Raw genomic sequence first — 13,453 nt, 5'->3', positions numbered from 1 at the left:
ATGACACAGGTGAATTTTATCCTACACCCACTAGGTTATCGATATGTAATTTCGGTAATTTTGATTTCAAAAGATATTTTAAAGAAATGCAATGATTTCATTTGTGCATTCAATAAACACAAGATTTTATAATTGAGTAAAATATTCGCCATGCCCGATGAGAGATTCGCCAAAAAATTATATATACATATTATATTATTATTAAAATCGCCTTCCAATTTTCCTATATACCATGGAGATTCGCCCATTTATTATACATATAAATTTGGGGGGGTTCTTAAAATTTTCCCTGGCTATCTTTGGCATTTGTTCTTCCCAGTTCAAAGTTTGAACTTCATCTTCTGTAGTCTCCTCCTATAGCTCTGTCTCTGTCTCTTTGTATGGATACAAATCTGCAACATTGAAGATAGGTGATATCCCAATCCCTTTTGGAAATTCAATTTCATAAGAATTACTTGAAAACTTTCTTATAATTCTACATGGTCCTATCTTTCTCATTTTCAGTTTATTGTAAGTCTTAGCAGGAAATCTTTCTTTTCTCAAATACACCATCACTAAATCTCCCACTTGGAATTCCTTCTCTCTTCTTTTCATATTTGTTCTATGTTTGTATTTTCCACTACTTTCCTGCAATCTACCTTTGACATCTTCTTGTAGTCCCTGCATCTGCTCTACAAGCTCTTCATCTTTTACACTTCTGATCTCCTGTTTACCCAAATCTTTAAGTTCATACATACCTCTTGAATTCATACCCAAAATAATACGAAATGGACTCATTCCAGTACTTCGGTTTGGAATGTCATTATAAGAAAACTTAGCCTGAGCTAGTGCTAAATCCCATTATTTAGGACTTTGATACACTAAACTTCTCAATATGTTCCCCAAGCTTTTGTTTACTACCTCGGTTTCTCCATCTATTTAAGGATGGTATGCTGAACTGAAACTAAGGTTAGCTCCTAGTTTCTTCCAAATAGTTCTCCAAAAATGCCCTACAAACTTTGTATCTCTATCAGACACAATACTTACAGGCAATCCATGTAATCTTACAATTTCTGAAAAAAATAGATTTGCAATATGTGTTGCATCACTAGTATTCTTACATGCAATGAAATTTTCCATCTTAGAAAATCTATCTACCACAACATAAATAGAATCATTCCCCCTTTGAGTTTTAGGTAAGCCCAAAACAAAATCCATGCTAACTACATCCCATGGTCGGTTTGGTATTGGACATGGCTAGTACAATCCTGTATTCTGGCTTCTCCCTTTAGCATGCTAACATATCCTGCACTTCTCAACAAATATCTTAACATTAGTCTACATCTTTGGCCAATAGTAAAAACCATTTATCTATGCAAAGGTTTTGTCTTGTCCAAAGTGACCAGATAATCCTCCACTATGTTTCTCCTTTATTATGTTTTCCCTCATAAAACATTTGGGAATGCACAACTTGTTACCTTTAAACAATAAACCTCCTTGGATAAGATAATCTAACCATTGACTTCTGTTATGAACTATTGGATTTTGAACTATTTTATAGATATCTTTGAAATCTGCATCATCTTTATACATTTCAACCATTTCTTCAAATCCTACAACACCAACTTTGAATTATTGCACAATAAAACTTACCCTGCTTAAAGCATCAGCAAATTTGTTCAACTTACCACTTGTGTGCTTTATCACAAAAGTAAAGCTCTGCAAAAACTCTACCCACTTGGCATGTTTTTGGTTCAGTTTTGGTTGGTTGTTTATGAACTACAATGCATGATTGTCATAATACAATATAAACTCCTTTGCTATCAAATAATGTCTCCATTTCTTTAAGGCTTGTACAATAGCATAAAATTCTTTATCATAAGAAGAATACTTCTTCTTAGCTTCATTTAGTTTCTCACTAACGTATGCTATTGGTCTCTGTTCCTGTCTCAAAACTGCTCCAATTGCAACTCCACTAGCATCTGTTTCAACTTGAAATACCATTTCAAAATCAGGTAAAGCCAAAACTAGTTTTCTGTGATTTTCCCCTTCAGCAACTTAAAATTCATGTCTGCTGCTTCTGTCCACTTGAATGGTTGATTAGTCTCCTTGATTGTTTCAAGAATTGGTGCAAAAATCTGACTAAAACCTCTGATAAATTTCCTATAAAAACTTGCAAGACCATGAAATCTTCTTACCTCAAATATATTCCTTGGAATAGGCCAGTTCCAAATTGCATGGACTTTCTCTGGATCCATTTTCAATCCTTCTTTAGAAACTACAAATCCCAAGTAAATTAATTCTTCCTTCATGAAACTACATTTCTTCAGATTTATCAGTAGTTTCTATTTCTACAAAGTTCTTAGAACCAACTTAAGATTCTCTAGATGTTCTTCTCTACTTCTACTAAAGACTAGAATATCATCAAGATAAACAATAACAAACTTGCATGCATATTCCTTTAAGACTTCATTCATCAATCTCATGAATGTGCTAGGTGCATTAGTGAGTCCAAAAGGCATCACTAACCACTCATACAACCCACTATTTGTTTTAATTGCAGTATTCTATTCATCTCCTTCTCTAATTCTTATTTGATGATATCCACTCTTCAAATATATTTTAGTAAAATACTTTGATCCACTCAAAGAATCCATCAAATCATCCATGCGTGGTAAAGGAAATCTATACCTGATAGTGATCTTGTTTATGGCTCTAGAATCTATACACATTCATCATTCACCTCCTTCCTTTGGACTGCGTATTGTTGGTACAGCACATGGACTAAGACTCTCTTTGATTAGTCCCTTATCCATCAATTCTTGCACTTGTCTTCCAACTTCTACATTCCCTTGAGGAGTTAGTCTGTATGCTTCTTTGTTTAGCAAGCTTGCTCCTAGTATTAGATCAATATGATGACTAATACTCCTAATTGGTGGCAATGCATTTGGCAACTCATCCACAATAATATCAGCAAAATCATTCAACAAAGTTTTGATTTCTTCAGGTAAATCATCTAAGTTTGTGGAAGTCAAAATTACCTTAGGCCTCCCTATGACAGCAAAATGCATTTTTTCACGTTTTTCAACCTCTTACAATAGCTCCTTTCCACTCATCAACATAACACTATTTCCAGGTGCTCCCTTATTAGCTTCATCCTTCAATGCCAGCAGTGTATGTTTATTTCCATCCTTCTTCAGAGTATAAGTATTTCTCCTCCCATCATGAATAGCTCTCTGATCAAATAGCCAAGGTCTTTCCAACAATACATGGCATACATCCATTGGCATTACATAACAAATATCACATATTTATAATTACCAATCTGTATCTCTACCTTGCATTGTTCTGTCAAAATGATCTCATGTCCTTTCTGCAACCATGACACTCTGTATGGAGTATGGTGTAATGTCTTTACCAATTCTATCTTGTCCACCATCTTTGTTGAAACAAGGTTATCAGTGCTTCCACTTTCAATTATCACTTTACAACATTTACCTTTAGATTTGCATGTAGTTCTGAATAAACTCTTCCTCTGAGTTGGTTCTCCAATCTTTTTCTCTGCTTTAAGAAATGCCCTTTTCAACAACAGGGATTCTCCTACTTCATGCGATTCTTCCTTTTTTGCAACTTGAGGTTTTTCTTCCTTTGCCTCAACCACATTCACATTCCTCTGACTTATTGTTTTGTTATGAGGATAGTCCCATGATCCATGTCCCCATTCTCCACATATGTAACACTGAATATCTCTTCCTCGACCTCTTCCTCTAGGTGCAAATCTTCCTCTATTAAAATCTCCCCTCTGTGGTGGTCTACTACTTGAACTTCCTGCTTCATGCTGATGTTGCTAACCCCTTGGTCTGGTAGTTCCTCTACCTCTTACTGAACTTCTTCCTCTATTCCTCTGATTCTATTTTCTCAACATCTTCTCTTCTGCCTTCAAACCTACTTGATAGGCATCTTCAATAGTCTTCAAACTCAGCAAGATGATCTCATCTTGGATGGCATACCTTAAGCCATTGATATATCTAGTTACCTTCTCCATGTCATCCTCTGCATGTCCTACTCTAATACTCAATCTATAAAACTCCTTTGTATATTCTTTAAGAGATATTCCTTTTTGCCTTAAATTCTGCAATTGTTTGAAAAGATTTAATTGATAATCTTTAGGCATAAATTTAGCTTTCATTTTACTCACCATTTTATCCCATTGCTTGATCTTGGACTTTACTTTTCTCATTCTAGATGTTTGTAATTCATCCCACCAAATAGTTGCACGACCCTTCAATCTGGTAACTGCAAATTTCACCTTCTTTTTGTCGTCAGCTTCCTCTTCATAGTCAAAATATTTTTCCAATGAACTGATCCAATCCATTAGCTCTTCTGCATTGAGACTCCCTTCATATGTAGGAATTTCCACCTTTGGTTTCCTCCTATTTTCGCCAACATCTTGATAACTCTGGTAGTTTCATTTTCCTCCTCTTCTTCTTCCTCGGAAGATTCTTCTTTAGCCTTGTCAGCTCCCTCATCAGGTGTTCTTCTTTGAGCAATCTCAATTTTTTCCATTCTCATATGCAGACTCCATATCTCTTCCAGCAGAACTGCATTTCCTTCAGGTCTTCCTTGACCAATGCCAGCTCCTCTCCTCGGTGGCATGTTTAATGCAATCAGTCTTAATCTTTGTGCTCTGATACCAAAATGACATAGTAGGTTGGTGAAAACAAGGTTATGTCTTCAGATAGAATATTGGTTACTTTAGAACCAATCCGGTAGTCTCAATAGATTCTATTCATGGCTAGCTTTACATGGAGGGTCACCACTTTTTACTTAAAATTTCAGTCCCATGTTGACTTTCGCTTTATAAACAGTGCTTCAGTCCACATCGTAAATCTCTTCACTATCAGATTCGATGTTCAACACTCAACCCAATCAACAAAACAGTCCATTGTTCCTCCACCATCTATCAACCACACACTAGATCCAACGGTTCACAAGGATATCGGGTGAACCACTTGCACAAAGAATACCCACCCGATAAGGCGGTTTTCTCTCTCCACAAAGTGCTACATGCCACTTGGTTAGTGGAATCGTGTGACTCCCCTGAAATACCACTTACAGCTCTTTGTCCGCTCGATAACCACCTTTACTATTTAAAACCCACCTTCCGGATATAACCACGTGCATTAACTCAATACTTAACAAAGCACTTAATCAACAGTTTTAGCATTTAATCACAAAATTAACCCTTAACACAAAATAACCATAATTTATGAGAAAATACATTAAACACTAAGATTTTCATTTAATGCATGAAAATAAAGGAAATACCCCGTTAACTTTCTAAATGCAGATACACAGAGTAAACGAGAGTCCACACCAGGAATACTACAAATACATGTTGAATCAATTTCATTAATATAATATCTGTTACAGAGTCTTGGCCCTCTCGGCTCAATTATAGCAATATATTGATCTTTGTCTCAATCTCAAACCCTCTCTGACACTCAAACTCTATCCTCTCACTCAAACCTCTATCATCTCAGCTCGGCTAATCTTTTTCCATTACATTTTCTTTCTTTTATGAGTCAAACTCTATTCTAATTGTACTAACAACTCAATCTCTATTTTGATCAATCTAACAATCAATTCTCTATCTTTAAGCTTTATTACACACCTCTACTAACAACTTAGCATTAGTCATATATGGTTGGAATACAGAGCAAGAAACTATAGATAGAATTGCAAACCTTCTTGGCTTCGTTGGGTTTGCATCCTAGGAGAAAATAAAATACTTAGGACTCCCATTGATGCTGGGCTCTAACAAGGATAACCTGTGGGAGGAAATCATAGCCAAATTAAAAAAAAAAAAAAAATCCTAGTTTGGGGAGGATATTGGCTCACAACAGCAGGCAAATTAGTTCTAATTAAATCAGTGCTATCAGCACTCCCCACATTCCAGGCCTCTCTCATGCTAGCACCTAAAGTAATTACAGATCAGATAACAAGGTTAATGTGGGAATTTTTGTGGAACGGAGGAAGAGGAAATAGCAAAAGGTTTCACCTCATCAATTTGGAAATGGTGAAAATACCCCTTATGGAAGGAGGGTTGCAGATCAGAGAACTCACGCATGCAAACATAGCGATGGGTTGTAAAATTTTGTGGCAGCTTCATACAGAACCCAACCATCTGGTTAGTCAGATTATTAAACTTAAATATCTTAATAACCAAACATTGAAGCATTTCAATACAGAGAAAATTCCAAAAGGTTCCTTGGCTTGGACCTTGTGTAGTCGACGAATTGAATTTTTTAGAACTTTCCTTTATCGCATACCTGGAAATGGAAGAAACACTAAGCTATGGAGCGATACAATAATGGGTCACCCTCCTTTAGAAAAAGTTAAAGAAATGGATGAGATAAGAGCCTGGCTTATCGAGAAAGGAATTCAGAAGTTAGAAGATATCTCGGACTGGGATAACAATGGGAATTGGCAGAGCTGGAAGTTCCCAAGAATTCCAGATTGCTTGAAATTGCAGTTTGAAACTCTTATTGAAGCTATCACTGATTTTTCTCTGGTTCACAAAGATGAGAATGACTCCTAGGGATGGGGTAGATTTGGGGCTTATTCAGCTACCCAAGGATACTTCTAGATGCAATCTAGGAAGGATTCAATATGTCCGGCTTCCTTTTGGAAACAGGTTTGGGATAGCTTCAGCATCCCAAAAATTAACTTTTTCTTCTGGACAGTAATGCACATGAAAATTATGACTGGCGAGAACTTGAAAAAAAGGAACATCACAGGCCCCCATCGTTGCATTCAGTGTAAATGTGCTTTGGAAACCACAAATCACTTGTTTGTCGAGTGCGAGTTCGTGAAGAAGGCATGGTTTTTCTTTCTTCAAGGCATAAATCTTCCCTTTCCTCCATAGACCTCGATAGTCTCTCTATTCTCTTCGTGGAAGGACAGATATCATTATAGAATCAGCAGCAAGACTCTCTAGTATCAAGTGTGGATAACAATTCCAAAGTATGTTTGTTGGAAGTTGTGGCTCGCCAGGAATGATCTCATTTTTAACAACACTGAGTGGACCCCAGATAAGGTGGCTGCAAGAGCAAAGTGCCTCCTAATCGAAACCTTAAATCAATTCCCCTTTAAAGAGGATAAAACTCTCCTAAATGAAGAAAGGTCATGGCTGGAAGCTTTTTCCTGCAGAGACAGAAACCAAATTCTCTCCCATCCAACTCAAAAGGAAAGATGGCAAATTCGGGATCCAGATGATAGCTTCCAACAATGGTGGAGAACCCTGGGTAAGTGCACAATTTTCTTCGATGGCGCTTCTAAAGGTAACTCAGGAAAATCAAGTGCTGGAGGAGTGATCTATTTTCCAAATGGGATCAAAGAAGACAGATTCAACTGGGGGCTCGGACAAAAAAACAACAACCAAGCTGAAATCCTTGGCTTATTGAAATCCTGCCAATTGGTTAGAGAGAAAGACATAAGAGAAATCCTATTCTTTGGAGATTCGTAAGTTCTGATAAAAGCTCTCAACACTGAGAAAGATCTAAAGGATCCGGGGCTAAACAAGCAGCTAATAAGATTGAAGAGAATCTTGCAAGAAATTCCCTTGACACAATTTTTCCATATTCTCTGGACCTCAAACAAGGTAAGGCAACTTGGCAAACATAGGATGTACGTTGGATACTAGAATGCTAACCACAAATGCTAAGACCTCGGTTAAGGCATTAATCCCTTGAGGATGATGCAATGAAATTTATGCTCTCTGTATGGTTGATTGGCTTGGCCCAACCTGATTTTTCTCATAAATAAAACATAACCATTTTAGTTAAAAAAAAACAACAACAACAACAACAACTTAGCATTAGTCTAAAATAAGGCAATTTCCTAACTATTACAATAATGAAGTAAAACTCATCTTCGAGAGGTCCAACCCTCTCTACTAAAACTGAATTTTTGACCGCTCTGGTCATCAAATTCAACTCTTTTAGCCACAACATGTGAACAAACAATCACATTGTTGGTTAAGTCTAGATGCTCCAGAATTAGCCATTAATGTAGGGATTTGTTTGGCTAATTAACTCTGAACCTGGGTCAGGCCCCATCAAGCCAACAATGCCTAACTGGAAAAATGATTTTGGCTTTAAGGAGTTTGTTCAATTCACTTTTGATTTGATTTTCTAAATTCGGATGAATCTTTCTTAGCTTTTGTTGAACATGTTTAACATCAAGTATCATTGGGATAGTATGTTGAATGATGGAGGCATCATAAGTCCTCAAATCATCATAATTCCAAGCGAAAACATTTTTGTATTTCTTCAGTAGATGAATAAAGGCCAATCTCTCATCTGATGAAAGTCCTAGGCCTAACTTAATGTTTTTTGGTTTAATATTAGATCCAATTTTTACCAACTCAAACCTCAAAGTTGAACTTTGTAGTTTACAATTAGTAACCTTTTTAAATATATCCTTCAAGTCATACAAATCTTCAAGCTTGACCACAGACTTGGGTAGATAATTTTCCTCAATTGATTGCTTCAAATCTCTATCATGTTCGCCTTCATCGATTATCTAATCAATATATGACCCTTCTGATGTTAAGAAACTTAAAATGACTTTGTCATCATTGAACACACACCAATTAGTGACATTGTCCGGAATTGAAGGGCGAAAAATCAATTCAATCGAAAATCTATCTAGACTATAATCCTCGGGTGGAATGAGCCTAGATGCGGCATTAGAAAGTAGGTCAACACTAGTATTTTGAAGCCTTTGGATAGGAGAAATATTAAATGCTAGAAAATTAGAAGTGAGAGTTTGAATGAGAGATTTCAAGTGACTTGAGACACAATAGATGGTGTTTCTCACCTATTTAATAACAATTTCAGAGTCTCCAAAAACTTGAAGGTATTTGAAATTAAGACTTATCGCTTTATACAAACCCTGAACTAGAGCTTCATATTTAGTAATATTATTAGTGCATTCAAACTCTAATCTGCATGTTATCATTGTTTTTTCTCCTTCAGGATTTATTAAAATACACCCTGCTCCAGCACCATCATTGGATCTGGGTCCATCAAAATATAAAGTCCAAAACAAATAATTAACTATTGGTTTATCTACAATATTTACACATCTGGATGATTTTGTCTGTGAAAAACCTCAATTTGAGAGGTGACAGAATCAGTTAAGAAAGGAGGATTTTGTGCATTCAAACTTCCTAAGAATGACTCAGAATAATAGTTCCCAAGAATTTTATTTTTAAAGACCACCGGTTCATTCTCCTCATCCAAGCCAGTTACTAAATATTTCATTTTCTTTTCTCGGTCAATGTGAATTCCATTGGACTTACCATTATAAGGAAGCCACATATGAGACCATTATGTAGAGAAATAGCCATGTAATTTCTCTGACCAATATCTGCTTAAAATTTAACCATAAAAGTTAGGGATATCAGCAACAAGTACATCAATGATTTGACAAACTTTAGAATTGGAAGAAAGTCTTATGAGAACATAATTGATTTCTTCTAACTCTTTGACTTTGGTTCTATCAAGTTGAACAATATGAACAATAGACTTCTGGGGCAAAATATTCAGTTTAAGGCAAACTAAATAAGGCATTATATTTGAAGATGCCCCAGAGTCCACTAAGCAATTGTACACATTTTTATTAAAGATCTTAAAAGTCAAAAGGAAAGGAGGAGTATGAGAATTTGACCTATCTCTAATTAGGATAGCATTGGTGGGATCAATTTTATCTAAAGGATCATTGGGAGGTTTTCCTTTTCCTTTAGAAGCTTTAGAAGTGACAACAGTAGGCAGAGGGGATGCAGGGACTACATTCAATTCTTTAAGTAAAAAATTATGTTATTTCTTTAGTTTACTTACTTCATATAAGGAAATATTAGCCTTGACCTTCTTCATATCCTCTACTATATTATATTCTATGGTGTCAGAAACAACCAGAGGGAGAATTTGAAGAAGATGGAATTAAATCGGAATATTTAGAAGGGTATTTTTTGGTTATACCTTTGTCCTTAGTAGTAGGAGTAGAAGCTTTCTGCTTTTGGATTAACTGCGATGAATCTACAGGACCCTTACTATGTGTGCTAACTGACAAAGGTTCATGTTCTTCTTCATTATCTGAAGTAAGAAGAATAAAATCCCATAATCCATGAACTTCAACTGATTCTTCCTCCTAGGAATCATCGGTAGATAATGTTTCCTCTTCTTCATCCTCATCTTGATCAAACTCAACATTTGATATGATATTAGGAGGCTGAGATTTTGATGTTTGAGCTTTCTTAAAAGGTCTAAAATTCTTTTTAGAAGACTCAACTACTTGTTTTTTGATTTCTACCATTTCATTCGACATGGACTTAAGGACCTTTTGTAATCCTTCTAGATCAAATGGATCTTTGGGGGGTTCTTCTTTGATTCTTCTTTGAAGGTAACCTTCTTAGTATTTCTTTCTTCTTGAGCAATTTTATTTTCCAGTGCTAGTGTCTTTCTTTCCACAAATAGGGCTTCTTTCATGTTGTCCACTAAAGTGGCTTTATTTTCCCTATCTACAAAAATTGTGATATTGGAAGGAAGAGCAGAAATATACCATTCGATTTGTACATCAATACCAGGTTTAGAAGTATCTAGAATTTTGTTCAATAATTTATTAAATCTAGAACCGAAATCCTTGATTGTTTTCATTTGGATTGCTTTAATATTGGAGAGATCATTGATTAGAGTGGCAGTTGTGTGATCGTCACCAAATTTAGACAAGAATTTCTCTTCAAATGTATTCCAGTTATTGATAGATCCTAGTGGTAATGAAAAATACCATGAACATGCAGATCCTTCAAAGGTATAGGGAAATAATCTAGCTACAGAATCTTCTTCAACCACTTCATTGAGATTAATGGCCAGCATGAAATTATGGAGATGTTCTTCAGCAGGGAGTCCATCATCAGGGTTAAATTTAGGCAGCCATCTTTCAGGATGCTTAGATAGAGGATGGAGAGTTGGTACAATTTGAACAACTTTGAGATTAGTCCAAGGTATGTTTTCCATTATGGGAATTTGGGTAGAATAAGTTGTAATAGCATAAGAGGTTATTTGTGCGGAAGAAGAAGTAGCCCCTGTGCTAGTGTTGGTTGAACTAGCACCGATTGATTGAAAATGATGGGTATGAGTGGAAGGATTGATTGGAAGAGAGGAATATGATGACGAAGGATGAAATGAAGGTGTTTGTGGTGGAGAAGAAGATAAAATCTCACTAGTAGATGATTGTGATTCATATTTTTTTATTCTTTCTACGGTGGGAAGGTAAGGGAAATTCAAATGGAGTAACCCCAAGTTTCTCACTTTGGGATCGAGTCAAAATATGAGAATTTTGGAAATATGAAGATACACTACCTTCGGATAACTTATATTGTTGTGGCCTTTCTTCTGAAATAGAAATTCCTTCTAATTTTTGAATTAAGGTTTGAACTTCATGTATCTCTTGAGAAGGAGGTTGATCAAATGACTTAAGGTGTGTGTAGGATATCTTGTAGTTGTTTTTACAACTTTAGGTCTGGAAGTAGGATATTTGGAATGAGATCTGGAATTTGGGGGAGATTTTGAGGGATAATGACTCTTTTGATTGCCTTTTGATTTGGGATCAAACCTTGTTTCCATTGATAGTTGAGGCCCTTCTTCTAGTGCCAAAAATGTTGAAGGCTCGAAATTTCGCTACCTTAACATCGAGGATAACCACCCAGTCGAGAACTTGAAAACTGTTCCTTTTCTATTTGGAATAGTGGCTCCAGCTAGGGATAATGGGACCAGTTTCCATTTAAAAGTATATAGTTGAATGTGAAGTATAAAGACAGTGAAATGGATGTGATCAATAGAAATGAAAGAAATTTAAATACACATATATATATTTATATATCTATATCTCATGGCTTTATTTTTTATGCGATTTAAGGATTTCCTTATATGCAAGATAATATAGATCATCTAACACTTCAAGAAGTAAATACAAGTAAGATCACTAATTTAATTAAATAGTTAATCAAATTAGTTGTTAACACATATCGCATGAAATATCTTGTTGTTTCACACATACATTTAATGATGACAATTTTTCACTTTCAATAGTGAATAAGAGTTTAACTACATTTAAAGATCATATATAGAAAAACAATTCTAAAATGACTATTGATCAAACATAGACACAAAAATAACATAAAGATAGAATTACCAGATATATCAGTGCTCTGCTTATGAGAAAATAGTCTTGGTTCAACTTTTCTATTAACATGATTAAAAAGTACAGTAGTGCAACATTCTAAATCCTTCTTTACAAAAATTCAAAACCCTTTTCTAAAAGACATGAAAGGGTATGTATAACTTAGAAATCGAATTGTTAAAATAGAAAATACATGAAATGCTGAGGAGGTTTAAACAAGCCATTCTTAAAATAAAATCAAAAGGACAAAAATAGAGTTTGTTTCAACAATACATCAAGATTGAGAGGGTTGTTTCCCTCCCATTTGCTGCCTTAATTAATATATATCATCCATGGGCTTCAATTCAAGAGGATGAGCTGGCCCTATACGCATATGTCCCATATACACAACATCAGAGAGAGCTGGAAGCATGTGGGAAGTGGTATTTTCCAGGCATCGTAACATCAGCCATTGGCTATGTCATTTCACTAAGTAATGAAAATAATGTTTAAGATTTAACTTTGATAACTTTTCAATCTCATCTTCCTTTGTCTTGGACCAATCCTACCAATATTTCATCAATGTTTTAACATGAGGCAAAGAATCAACTTGCCATTCTCAAATTAGATTAGCATCAAAAAGATTCTCACGGATGGTTTCAGTAAGATTGCTTGCGATGTCCCTCTCACTAAAAATGGCTCTTTCATCTTGCTTTAGTTTTATATCACAGTCCCTAAAGAGGACATGATGTGAATCATCTATCTTGGAGGATTCACTGCTCTTCTGTCTGCACTGTCCTATGATGTAATATAATCAAATATTTTCTCCTCAATTTCTTCAAACTATGTCCTCAGATTGGACAACTGAATCATCAGTGAGTTGCTTGTTTGACATAGATCAGTTATTGTTGTTAATTTCTGGCAGAAGACCACATGTTGTTGGGCAAGGAGAGTATTAAGTTCTCCTGCCTCTTTCTTGAAATCCTCAATCTTAGGATTATCCTTCAATTGATCAATTTTGAGTTGGAATTGATGTAACTGATCATATTTTCTTCTGACATCAGCTTCATGCTGAAGCTTCATCTCATCAAAGCTTTTCTATAATTGGGTTAACTGTACCCGCCATCCTTAGTCAATGCTCTATTTTGCATCCAATAATTATTGTTCCAACAGTAGGATTTTGTCATTCTTGTCTTTGATTAACTATTGGACTTTCGAGGCGTTATCAATAGTGGTCGTAGCATAAGCC

The sequence above is a fragment of the Pinus tabuliformis genome, chromosome J (assembly GCF_031772625.1).
Source record: "Pinus tabuliformis cultivar Carrire ecotype Pingquan chromosome J, CPIR1, whole genome shotgun sequence".
Classification (NCBI taxonomy): domain Eukaryota; kingdom Viridiplantae; phylum Streptophyta; class Pinopsida; order Pinales; family Pinaceae; genus Pinus; species Pinus tabuliformis.
Note: the sequence above shows the minus strand (reverse complement) of the source record.